This window comes from Squalius cephalus (genome assembly GCF_949319135.1).
Source record: "Squalius cephalus genome assembly, chromosome: 5".
In the NCBI taxonomy this organism is placed as follows: domain Eukaryota; kingdom Metazoa; phylum Chordata; class Actinopteri; order Cypriniformes; family Leuciscidae; genus Squalius; species Squalius cephalus.
In genome coordinates this window covers 30,369,678-30,380,538 of record NC_137126.1, presented here as the reverse complement: position 1 = coordinate 30,380,538, position 10,861 = coordinate 30,369,678, and the positions used below count along the sequence as shown (strand labels likewise).

General features: G+C 36.2%; 1 protein-coding gene across 4 annotated transcripts in view; it reads right to left on the bottom strand.

Moving 5' to 3' along the window:
* Positions 1-10,861, bottom strand: part of fibcd1b (fibrinogen C domain containing 1b) — a 97,873-nt gene that overhangs the window by 32,709 nt on the left and 54,303 nt on the right. The gene's annotated exons all lie outside the window — the stretch shown is intronic.

Here is a 10,861-nt window from a genome sequence, read left to right as displayed (position 1 = left end):
AGACTGATATGACACCTGAACAAACATGATGATGGAACAGTTCAGCATCTGATCTTTTAAGGAAAATATTATTTAATGAGGTATAATATCTTGATCTAGTCAAAAGTGACTCAAAAGTGTAGGACTTAATGAGCTTACTATTAATTTGCGTATAGACACATCCACAACACATACTGTACAGTGCCAAAAGTTTGAGTATCTGTAATCCCACTAGGTAAGTGGCATGTTTTCAAAACTAATAATTACTTTCATTTATACTACAGGGCCGTTGAATGCTTGAATCTGATTGGTTGACGAACGTTCTAAGGTGTGCATTATTTTCAGGGAAACGCACAGCTAAAGTAGTTCCAGGCAGGTCTTGACCGCATTACAGTTCCATATCACTTCGCGTAGTTAACGGTAATAACGGAAAATAGGATACAATTCATAACAAGAAAAAACATTTAGCCCCATGCGCTTGATCTGCAATTTTCAATGTCTAGCTTCACAATCAATGGAAACATGCAGTTTAATTTTAATAAATAAAGTATATTCCTATCTATAATCAATAGAAAATTAAACTGAATATAGGCTAAATAAATGGATAGTCCTGCAGCACGGATTTTATTGCAGATAATATAACAAATAAATAATTATTGATAGGCCTTACTTGTTAAAAGGCTTTTTTTTTTTTTTTTGGCTAGTCTACTGTCATCTGTCAATAATAGAAAAAAAGAATGAACGAATTAATTAAAACAAATTGAATTAATAAATAAATAATAATATTGACGCACATGCTTTTCTGTCTCATTATTGCAACATCTCTCTCTAATAACTGCATAAAGCCGAGCCGAGGACACACTTTAAGGCCAGTTATGAATATAATTTGATGACTGATCATGCCCAAACGCGTGTTCAGCGCGTTCAGTTTGTGTTCAAAGTCGGTGTTTAAAATATGCACGCTGCGATGAAAACAGTCAGAGAATGTGTCAGCTAGTCGTGTGTCCCCAGCATTAGTCTGCTATCAGTGGCTCAAACCTCCGTTACCAACTCTAAAATGACGTTTTGGAATTAGCAACGGAGGCATTGGATTAGATGCGTAAGAAATTAGTCCTAAGAGCGTTTTAATGACAAAAACTTTACAAACGTTTTGAAATACATAATCTGAACAATGTTTCGAGGTGTGGTAACTGTAGTATAAGCGGAATAATAGACTTCAGGCCGTTGAATTATTAGAAAAATAATGCACACCCGAGGTGTAACGGCCACTCCGCTTCGCGTCGTGACCGCATTACCACCTCGGGTGTGCATAATTTTTCTAATAATTCAACGGCCTGTCGTCAATTATTCCTTACTTGATTGATGCACTATTTTAAACCTGTTACCAACTGTCACGAATGGCTCAAAGAGGAAGACGAAGAGTAATGAAAAGTAAGGCTTATTTAGATAACTCAACGTTAGTCCAAAATGCATAACAGGGTGTAAAACACAAGCAACACCAGGCAACTGAGTAGTGCACTGAACGAAACTAAATACAAAGGTAAATGAGGGACAAAATGATAAACACCTGTGCTGATTAAATGAATTACCATGACAACTGATAAGTGGCGGGAAAACTGAACAAAGGAACACAAGTGACTGAAAATGACAAACTAAAGTCCATGAAAATGAAACTAAGATTGAGTGTCTGTGAAACCAACCAATTTGCAGCATACTCAGCATTAATTACTGTAATTGTTAATTAATAACTGTATAACTTTAAAACTCTAGAATATACATTCTAGCTGTACATGGTAACCATTCACTGAAGATACAGAAAAATACTGCGTATGACGCATTGTATTCATAGTACAACATCTGGTCAGGTGAATATGTAAGCAGGTGGACCTTGTTTGTTTTTTTAATTGAGTAAAGAAGTGAGATGGAGGGAACAGGGTTGATCCAGTACAGGATGACAGCTGTCAGTCATCTTAAAGGTTTCGCTCTCTCCCACATCACTCCCGCCCTATAGCTGCCCTGGAGGCTCCTGGGAGATCAACCCTGCCTGCACTGAACTGAGGCAGACATTGCTGTCAAGGTTGAAATTACACATGCATCCACACACACATACAATCGTGCTTGGGTGTTACCTTGCCTTTTTCCTACAGATTTAAGGCAGGCGAGTACTGAAGGTCAAAGAGGCATTGACCATCACTGTCTAACAATAGTGGCAATGAAGGCAGAGAAAGCGAGAGAGAGAGTGAGACAGGGAGTATTAAAGGTGAAATCAGAATTGGAAGACCCCAATCTCGCTGTCCCTGTCACCTAACAGCTTACAGGAATGAAGCAATCTCTCTCCAACACGTATAGCCTACATAAAAGAACAACGGCTTTAATTTGTAATGTAGAGGTTTTCCCCAAAAATGTTTATGGTTAGTTTGTACTTGTCCCCAATGAGAACTGATCACATATTATTAGGGATAGTTCATCCAAAAATTTAAATTCTGTCATATTTTACTCACCCTTATGGCACTGAAAATGTTAAATGTGGAACTCAAAAAAATAATGATAAATGTTTCAGCTGTTTTTGTCCATACAATGAAAGTATAAATCTAAACTTTCCAGCAGTGTTGGGCAGTAACGCGTTACTAGTAACGCGTTACTGTAACTCAGTTACTTTTGACAGTAACTAATACTGTAACGCATTACTTTTTAAATAAATTAACTCCGTTACCGGTACCATATGGTGCGTTGTCCGTTACTTTTTAAAATTAATTATGTGCGGCAGACCGGCAGTCATGGCGAGTCAAGGCGAGAGCAAGGCGAACAAAAGCGAGGCGAACGCCGCGAGCGCCCTTGAAAGTGCGCGAGAGAGACCGTTGGAGAGCGCGCTCGGAAGTGCGCGAGAGAGACCGATGTGTTGGAGAGCGCGCTCGAAAGTGCGCGAGAGAGACCGATGTGTCCGAGAGAGACCGGTGTGTATGTTGGAGAGCGCGCTCGGAAGTGCGCGAGAGAGACCGAATGTGTTCGAGCATAATATAGTTTGTTTATAAATAAATTACACACTTCAGCATTTGAATAATATCTGTAGCATATTGGTATCATCTGCAATGTTTTAATTAGTTTACATATGAAACAAAACTCCAAAATAACCTGCAGAGAACGTTCCCAGAACACATCTGACCGGTTGTGAACACGTGCGGCAAACACGACTAGAATTTGGCTTAAATAACCTCTGATGGTGAAGTTCTCTGTAGGTTATAGAAATAAACCCCCCAAAATTATATTTTATTATTATTGTTTATTTTGGTACATTGTTCAGTATTATATTGAGAGCACATTTTGTTAAACTGCTTACTTTCGTGAGGAAGAAAATACTTCAAGTAGGCTAGTTGTAAAGGTGTGTGAGTTTTATCATTTTAATTTGCACTACAAAGAGTGTATGTGTATGTATATTTTTTATTACTGTTTATTTATTTTTGGTACATTTCTTAAGAAGCATCATTTATTTTTAGACTTATTTCTTGGCCAGTTGTTGACTGGGCAATAAATATTAAAAGTTCTAAACCTTCTATTGTTTTGTTGTTCCATAGTAAAGATAACATTTTAATATTTAAGGTAATAGGTGTCTCTCACAATGTCCCACACCAAATTAACATTAAAATAGTGTGAATTAGTGTACAATATTTTATAATAATAATTTATTCTATTTAGTGTCCATTTAATTCATTTAACTTTTTTTTTTAAGTAACGCAATAGTTACTTTCCCTGGTAATTAGTTACTTTTGTAATGATGTAACTCAGTTACTAACTCAGTTACATTTTGTGAGAAGTAACTAGTAACTATAACTAATTACATTTTTAAAGTAACTTGCCCAACACTGCTTTCCAGTTCCTAAAAGGACAGTTAAAATTAATTCCTTACGGCCTGACTGGTATATTAAAATTTTCGAAAGTGACACAATCACTTTAAATATGAACAGAACAAAAAGCCTATATTTACTCTCAATCAAATTATTATTATTTTTTTTATGAATGCACAAATATACAGACTATGTCATATATAGCTACATAAACCTTGAATGTCACTATTGATCATGTGACATGAGAAAACAAATTAGCTTTGACGTTAGTTTGATGTTTATGTTGGCATATTTTATGTAGTTTGTGTAAATGTATGTACATTTAAATCTGTTCATCATGCAAAGATATTGTGTTGCCTCAGAAGACATATAATATATCAGTTGGATCATATTAATTGCTTTCTATCTTTACACCTTAAAAGCTTTGGATTAATAAAATGGAAAAGAAATTTCTTTGAAACATTAGAGATCCTGTAGGACCATAAACATTAATGTAACTTCACACACAGCTATTAATATAAAAAATAATAATAATTCACACATGAGGAAAATGTTGGTTAATGTGTAGTCTCTATCTATTCTTGCAGGAGGAAAAAAAGAATAACCCAAAATGTTCAATGAGCGGTTTCATGTTATTCGCACAATCAACAGACGATGTCACCGCATATAATATTAGCCTCTCCACACCCTGGTGTTTACAGTAATTGATCCAAAACCCTTACAGTGCAGTGATCTGTGAATCTCGCCCTGTGGTCTTTGTGTCATGACTGTGCCATTTCACCGCAAATGACAAACTGCATCCAAAATGTCAGTCGCTGCGACTAATTAAAGATTCTCTTTTAATTAAAGTCACCACCAGAGGATTATGGCAGCTGAGGGCATCGTTGTGGTTCTTCAGTACAGAACCTTTGTGAAATTGATACCCTTTTCCATAAAAAAGTGAAAATGATTTGTCCTCGCTCGAGAAGGGGTCTGCTGTGTTTGCTAATTGCATGTTAATTCTTAAGTGCTATTTGACATTTGATGTGTCACTTAATTGGGTTATGCCTTTTACATTCCTCAGGGAATAAGATGAAGTATTAAGCCTGCAAGTTTGAAGTTTATTCCATTCATTAAATATTTAGAAGACCCAAGTCGTGACTTCATGGTTAAAATTCTTCATTTGTGAAAGGAGAGTTATTATTAAGTTTTAATTAATAGCTGTGTCCAATGGAACTGAACTTTTGAAAATTTTCTTGGCCTTACATTTAGCCTAGGGATTCACCTGTCTTTAATAAAAATAACTGAAATATGGGCTCTATTCGTATTGGGCTGTCTGTATGAGAGAGGAAAATTAAATCATTCATCAGTTTGAACCATTTGTCTTTACACCTCCATTTGTCTATGCTTCTCATCTCATCTCTATAGTTATTGTAGATTATTAATCAGTCTCATATGAATTGCAAGATTTCAACAGGTTTTAGTAGCAGTAGATTTGAAAATGCAGCTTACATACTGCATTGTACATGGGGATACTTTTATATGCAGTATTTATTTTCCATTAGTCAATTCTTTATATTCCTATACAAGGCAACATCATTTCAACAAAAAATCAATAAACATATATTCTTTATTGGTAAGACTTGGGTTCTGACTCAAATTATTCTGTTGATTTAAATAATTGTTTTTTTTCCACCAACAATTTCACAAAGGTACAAAGAGAAGAATTTTCATTAGTCATTGTAGAAGGTTTGTGTAGCACAATTTAATATGCACATTTTTTTTTTTTTTATGTATTATTGATTAAAAGCAATACAATTTTAAAGCCAGCTCAACATTTAAATTTGATCAATATGACTGGCGGTTTAGAATTAAATTCTTGATTTAAACAGTTTTTGCATCATGTCATGAGATTTATGCATACAACTTTAATCTTGAGCTCACTTGTGTGCACTCTTTTAAATTTAATACTAGTAATACTGAGAATATTATTTTCAAATGATCATTGTGTATTCCTTATGCAACTGAATAAACACCTTTGGTGATGTTTGAAAGCAAAGAACCATCACAAAGCAGGGAATTTTAAGGTGACTTTGTATATAAGGAGACTTTTTGAAAACTAAACTAAATATAAATCTTTAAAAAAAAAACTTTTTGAAAATAATTTTCATATTGCATATTTTTCATATTTAAATTTTTAAACACTTTATGGCATAGCTACCATAAATATAACCTGACGTTGTTATTTAGTAGATTACACTATGACCGATTTCTCACCTTTTTTATGTACAGTGACAGATGGTGGCATGTCAATAAGGTGTTTGATCCGCATTACCTATGAACCAGGGGGGATGTGAATGTTTTTTTCCTTAGGCCACTCACATATCGCTGAAAAGACAGCAGTTTCTCCCTGAATCCGGAGGGCAAGCGCTAATCCATTAGCGGCCAAAGCGGCCGCTTCGAGGATATTGACAGGCAAGTACGTCAGTATGTAGCCGAAATAAGAAGATATGAGCCTCACTGGTAGGTAAGTTTAGCTCTTTGGCGATATCCAGTGCCTTCAGCTGAATGAGAGCTCTGGTTATGGGCAGCCCCTCATTTCTTTTTCAGCAACGTACTGACACACTTGCCTGTCAGTTTCTTGGAAGTGGTTGCTTTTGAGACTGCGGTAAGCATTTCTTTGACTGTTAGCATTTTTAAGACTGTCTTTTTGGGCTCGCCATCTTCTAACATTACACTCTGACACACTGTATTTGGCTGCTTAATGAGATTTGTTTGATTACTCCCCTACGTTTATCAGTCCTGGGGGAAACACTCGTTGGCACGTATTTGAGGTGTATAATTGACACAAAGTTTAGACCACAAATATAAGACGACCCCATTTTTTCAGATGTATTTCCAAGAAAAAAACATTGTCTTATATTCGGAACAATACAGTTGTTTTCGGAACAATACAGAAAGTTTAGTTAAATTAACAAATAATTAGGCTAGATATACATTATTCATTATTTCTGACTATCAAATACATACATTAGTAGATGGTGAACTATATAATGTGATGAACTATGTTACTTTGCTAAGGCACCTGTGTGATATTAAGGGAAACTGACTTCAGACATGCACTAAAATTCACCTTAAGATTAGTTGGTTAAAAGTCATTGAACAATTGTCTCAGAAAAGTTATTCATGAAAAGCTTTATTCTAGCATAATTATTATAATGACCTTTTGAAAAAGGAAAAATCAAATGGCTAATCAAAAACTGAACAAGACATTCTGATTTATTGATGTCTCTAAAATTGGATTACCAACTGATTTCTACAGACTGTGCTTTCATCAGTCACCAACCAGCAATATTTCAGTTAAAAAATATTCAGCACTGCTGCTTCTCTCTCTAGAAGCTGAAGTCTTACAAAGCTTCACTGCAGAGTACTTAAACAAGTGACAAAGAACCCTTGGTAGACAGCGAAGGAACACAAGGCATCTCTACTGTCATTCAGGACATAGCACAATGAACAGGAGGAGTGTTATGTTCTGCTAGCAGTCATTAAGAGATCAATGTGTCTGTCAATCTGTCAATGAGAAAGTCAATGCATCTGTCTCAAAGCAGATGTGTGCAAAGCCAGGAACGTGTCAGCTGAAGGAAATCAACTGGCAGCTGCTTAAACCTTGTGCATTTTATTGGTTTAACCCTTCACTGACTACAACAGAAGCAGCCATGGACCTGATCTACATTGGCCCCAAAAAGTGTTTGGACACATAAGTTAAAGGTAGGGTAGGCAATTTGTTTTATAAACACTGTTTGAAACTCTATAACAATCAATAATAGAAGTGGTCTAAATATTATTTAAAAATGTGCATTTGTCTTCTGTGGAAGCTAAAAAAATGTTTGTCCAATCATTGCATTCAGCCGAATGCAATGATACGATGTCCTACCTGCCTGTCAACATATGTATTTCCATACCTCCGCGCATCCTGCTCACGCAGACATCACACGTCATCAGCACGTTCCTTAAGGCTATGCAGAGTTGTAGACAGTCACCGAGTGCTGCAAACAAACATCAGCCACCTTTACAGTTCCTCCTGAACCAAAATAAACAAGCTTATGCTACGTTCACGCCATGTCGTAACCGTAATTATGAGATTATGATAATTATGCCGAAATGAATCTGCAGCAGTCAGGTGATACAAGTAATACTTCTGTAAGTTGTTTACGTTCATTATTATTGTAATGTTATCTGCTTTGCGACATGAGTCACCAAACAACTTTCTGTACATCTTGGCCCTTTAGCCACTAATGTCAGTACTCAAGTGAGGAACCTTGGAGCAATTTTACATTTTGACAATCAAGTCAATGCCGTGGTTAAAAGTAGCTTCTTTCAATTTTGGAGCATCGCTAGATTGAAGATAATTCTGTCTTTTAAGGACATGGAATCGGTCATTCATGCGTTTAATCCAGATTGGATTATTGCAACTCATTATATGTGGGGTTGTCTAGAAACTTGCTCTCAAGGTTGCAGCTAGTGCAAAATGCAGCAGCCAGACTGTTGACAGGCACAAGGAAATGGTCTAGCATTTCTCCAGTGCTGGCCTCTTTGTGCTGGCTTCCTGTTGATTTTGGAGGCCAATATAAAGTTTTAATTATGTTTTTTAAAGGTTTGCACAGTCTTGCTTTGGGGTACATGTCATGTCTGTTACAGCATCATTGTTCGGCTAGACCTCTAAGATCTAAGCTCTTACATCTTTCCAAATCACGGTTGAAAACCAAAAGAGATTGTGCCTTCTCTGTGGCAGCCGCACATCTTTGGAATAGTCTTCCTCTGCGTATCAGATCCTGTGACCCGTTAGAATGTTTTAAATCTATGCTGAAAACACACCTCTACGCTGTGGCATACAATTACCCCTAGGTTTTGAGACACTGATCAGTGTTACTGAGTTGTTGTGTGTTTATTGAGTAATTTTTAGACATGTAAAGCACTTTGGTCAACTTGTATTGTTTTTAAATGTGCTCAACAAATAAATGTTGACTGATGTTGATTGATGAGGTAATTTAACGCAGTCTCTCGTGATGCTTTACATAATCTGCTATGTGCGTTCATGGAGGAAGCGTGGCTTTGGCGACACTCTGAAGGGAGGGTGGGGGCTTATGCTTTCAAAGCTAACTTTCTAATGCTAGCCTCTCCGCAATTGCCTACCCTACCTTTAAGCCTCATATTAATAACTATAGACATGTTCCATTAACTTCAAAATGTACAAATACTTTCGTGAAATTTCTTGGTCCAAAAGTGTCATGCCCAAAACATAACATAAAATGCATGGTGATCGGTCACGTACAGAGTCCCGCACATGACATACGGATGAATATATAAATGTAACAAATTATTATTATTATTATTAAAAAACAGATATTGTGGCCACAATATTGCTTTGTTGTGCTAATTTGTGGTGATGTACCTAAATTAATAAACACATTTTGGGAAATCATTTTTAAATTGTGGCCACTTTATCTATTATCCCCCACATGGCATGTACAGTGCTCTGCGGTCAAACAATAAATAAACAAATGAATAAAAAAGAGATGTGTGTGGCTAACAGGGTTCTGATACAGTTCCTGAATTTGAATTACATTTGAACTGAGGAGGCAAACATGATGCAGAATTAGAAATTGAATTTGAATGTGAGAAAGTAGAATTAAAATGAATTGAAATTTCAAATTTCAAATAACTTAATTTTCAACTATAAAGCAAAGTATGTCAAGATAAATATTGAATGTTGGCTTGACATTGCCATGCTTCAACACTTTGCAAAAATGTAAAAAGCATTGTAGACAGATAGACAGATGTCACCAAATGAGGCAGGACTATAAACAAAAGTGAATGATACCCCTGGCTTGTGATTAGATGATGACACCTGACTGTACATTTTCTCTGTAACTGTGTGGAGACCTCTACACACAAAAACATATGTGACCTTCTTGCGATCTAAGCGATAAGCTATCTTAAACCAGCTTTCCGGTTTTCCACACCATGTCACGATCAGACGATGAGTGTTTAGTCTGATGGCTGGCAGTGAGGCTGATTGCATCATGAGGGCAGGATCCCTTGTCTACAAGACACTCAAAACAGATGTCTGCTTTTAATCAGGATGACGATAGTCATCACACTAACGACTCGTGCAATGAAGACGAGAGAGAGAGAGAGAAGTAGAGATCTAGACGGATACAAAAGGAGAATAAATGAACGCAGCAAGGAAATGATAGCTGTAGAGATGCAGCTTAATGTTTCTCTGACAGCATCACATTCTCAAGGAAGTGTGAGAATGCAGCCGGCAGGGATGGGAACATATGCTCTTTCAGCACGCTTATGAAGATGGGTTTTAAAAGCCACTCTTTTGTTCTCGGCCCGCACACCCTTCTTTCCTTGTTCTTATTCTCTTCCTTTCTTTGAGTGTTCCCCGTTTTCACTAATGTTCTCTGCCATCGATTCTTACCATTTATCTCTCTCCCATTGTTCTCCTCCACCATCCTTCTTTTCCTGCTCTGAAGAGGGGAATTACTGGATTAGTACATGGAGTGATCAATTGGGAGAGACAGAATCATGTTTGATGTTTAATCTGAAGATTCAGAGACTGTCATTGGCCATCATTACTGCACATATCTCACAGCAAGATAGAGCATGTGTGTGTGTGTGTGTGTGTGTGTGTGTGTGTGTGTGTGTGTGTGTGTGTGTAAGGTAGTGTACTGGTGTAACTTGATTCAGTAACACTCTACCATAGGGTATGTAAACATTAATTAATGTAATCATTTTAATAATATGATCTTAGTTAACTTCTTTAAATACAAACAAATACATTTTGACAGTGAATATGTTACCCTTAACTAAGGTTATATTTATAAATTATAATTAAAATAGATTAATACATGCTGCAAATTAATAAAAAATTAAATAAAAAATTATTATTATTAATTATTATAACATTTCCCTCCTGCTATGATTTATTTCCCATGTCTATATTGTCTCAATTTCTACATGTGTAGAACTCTAACCCTAATCTCTAATCATTT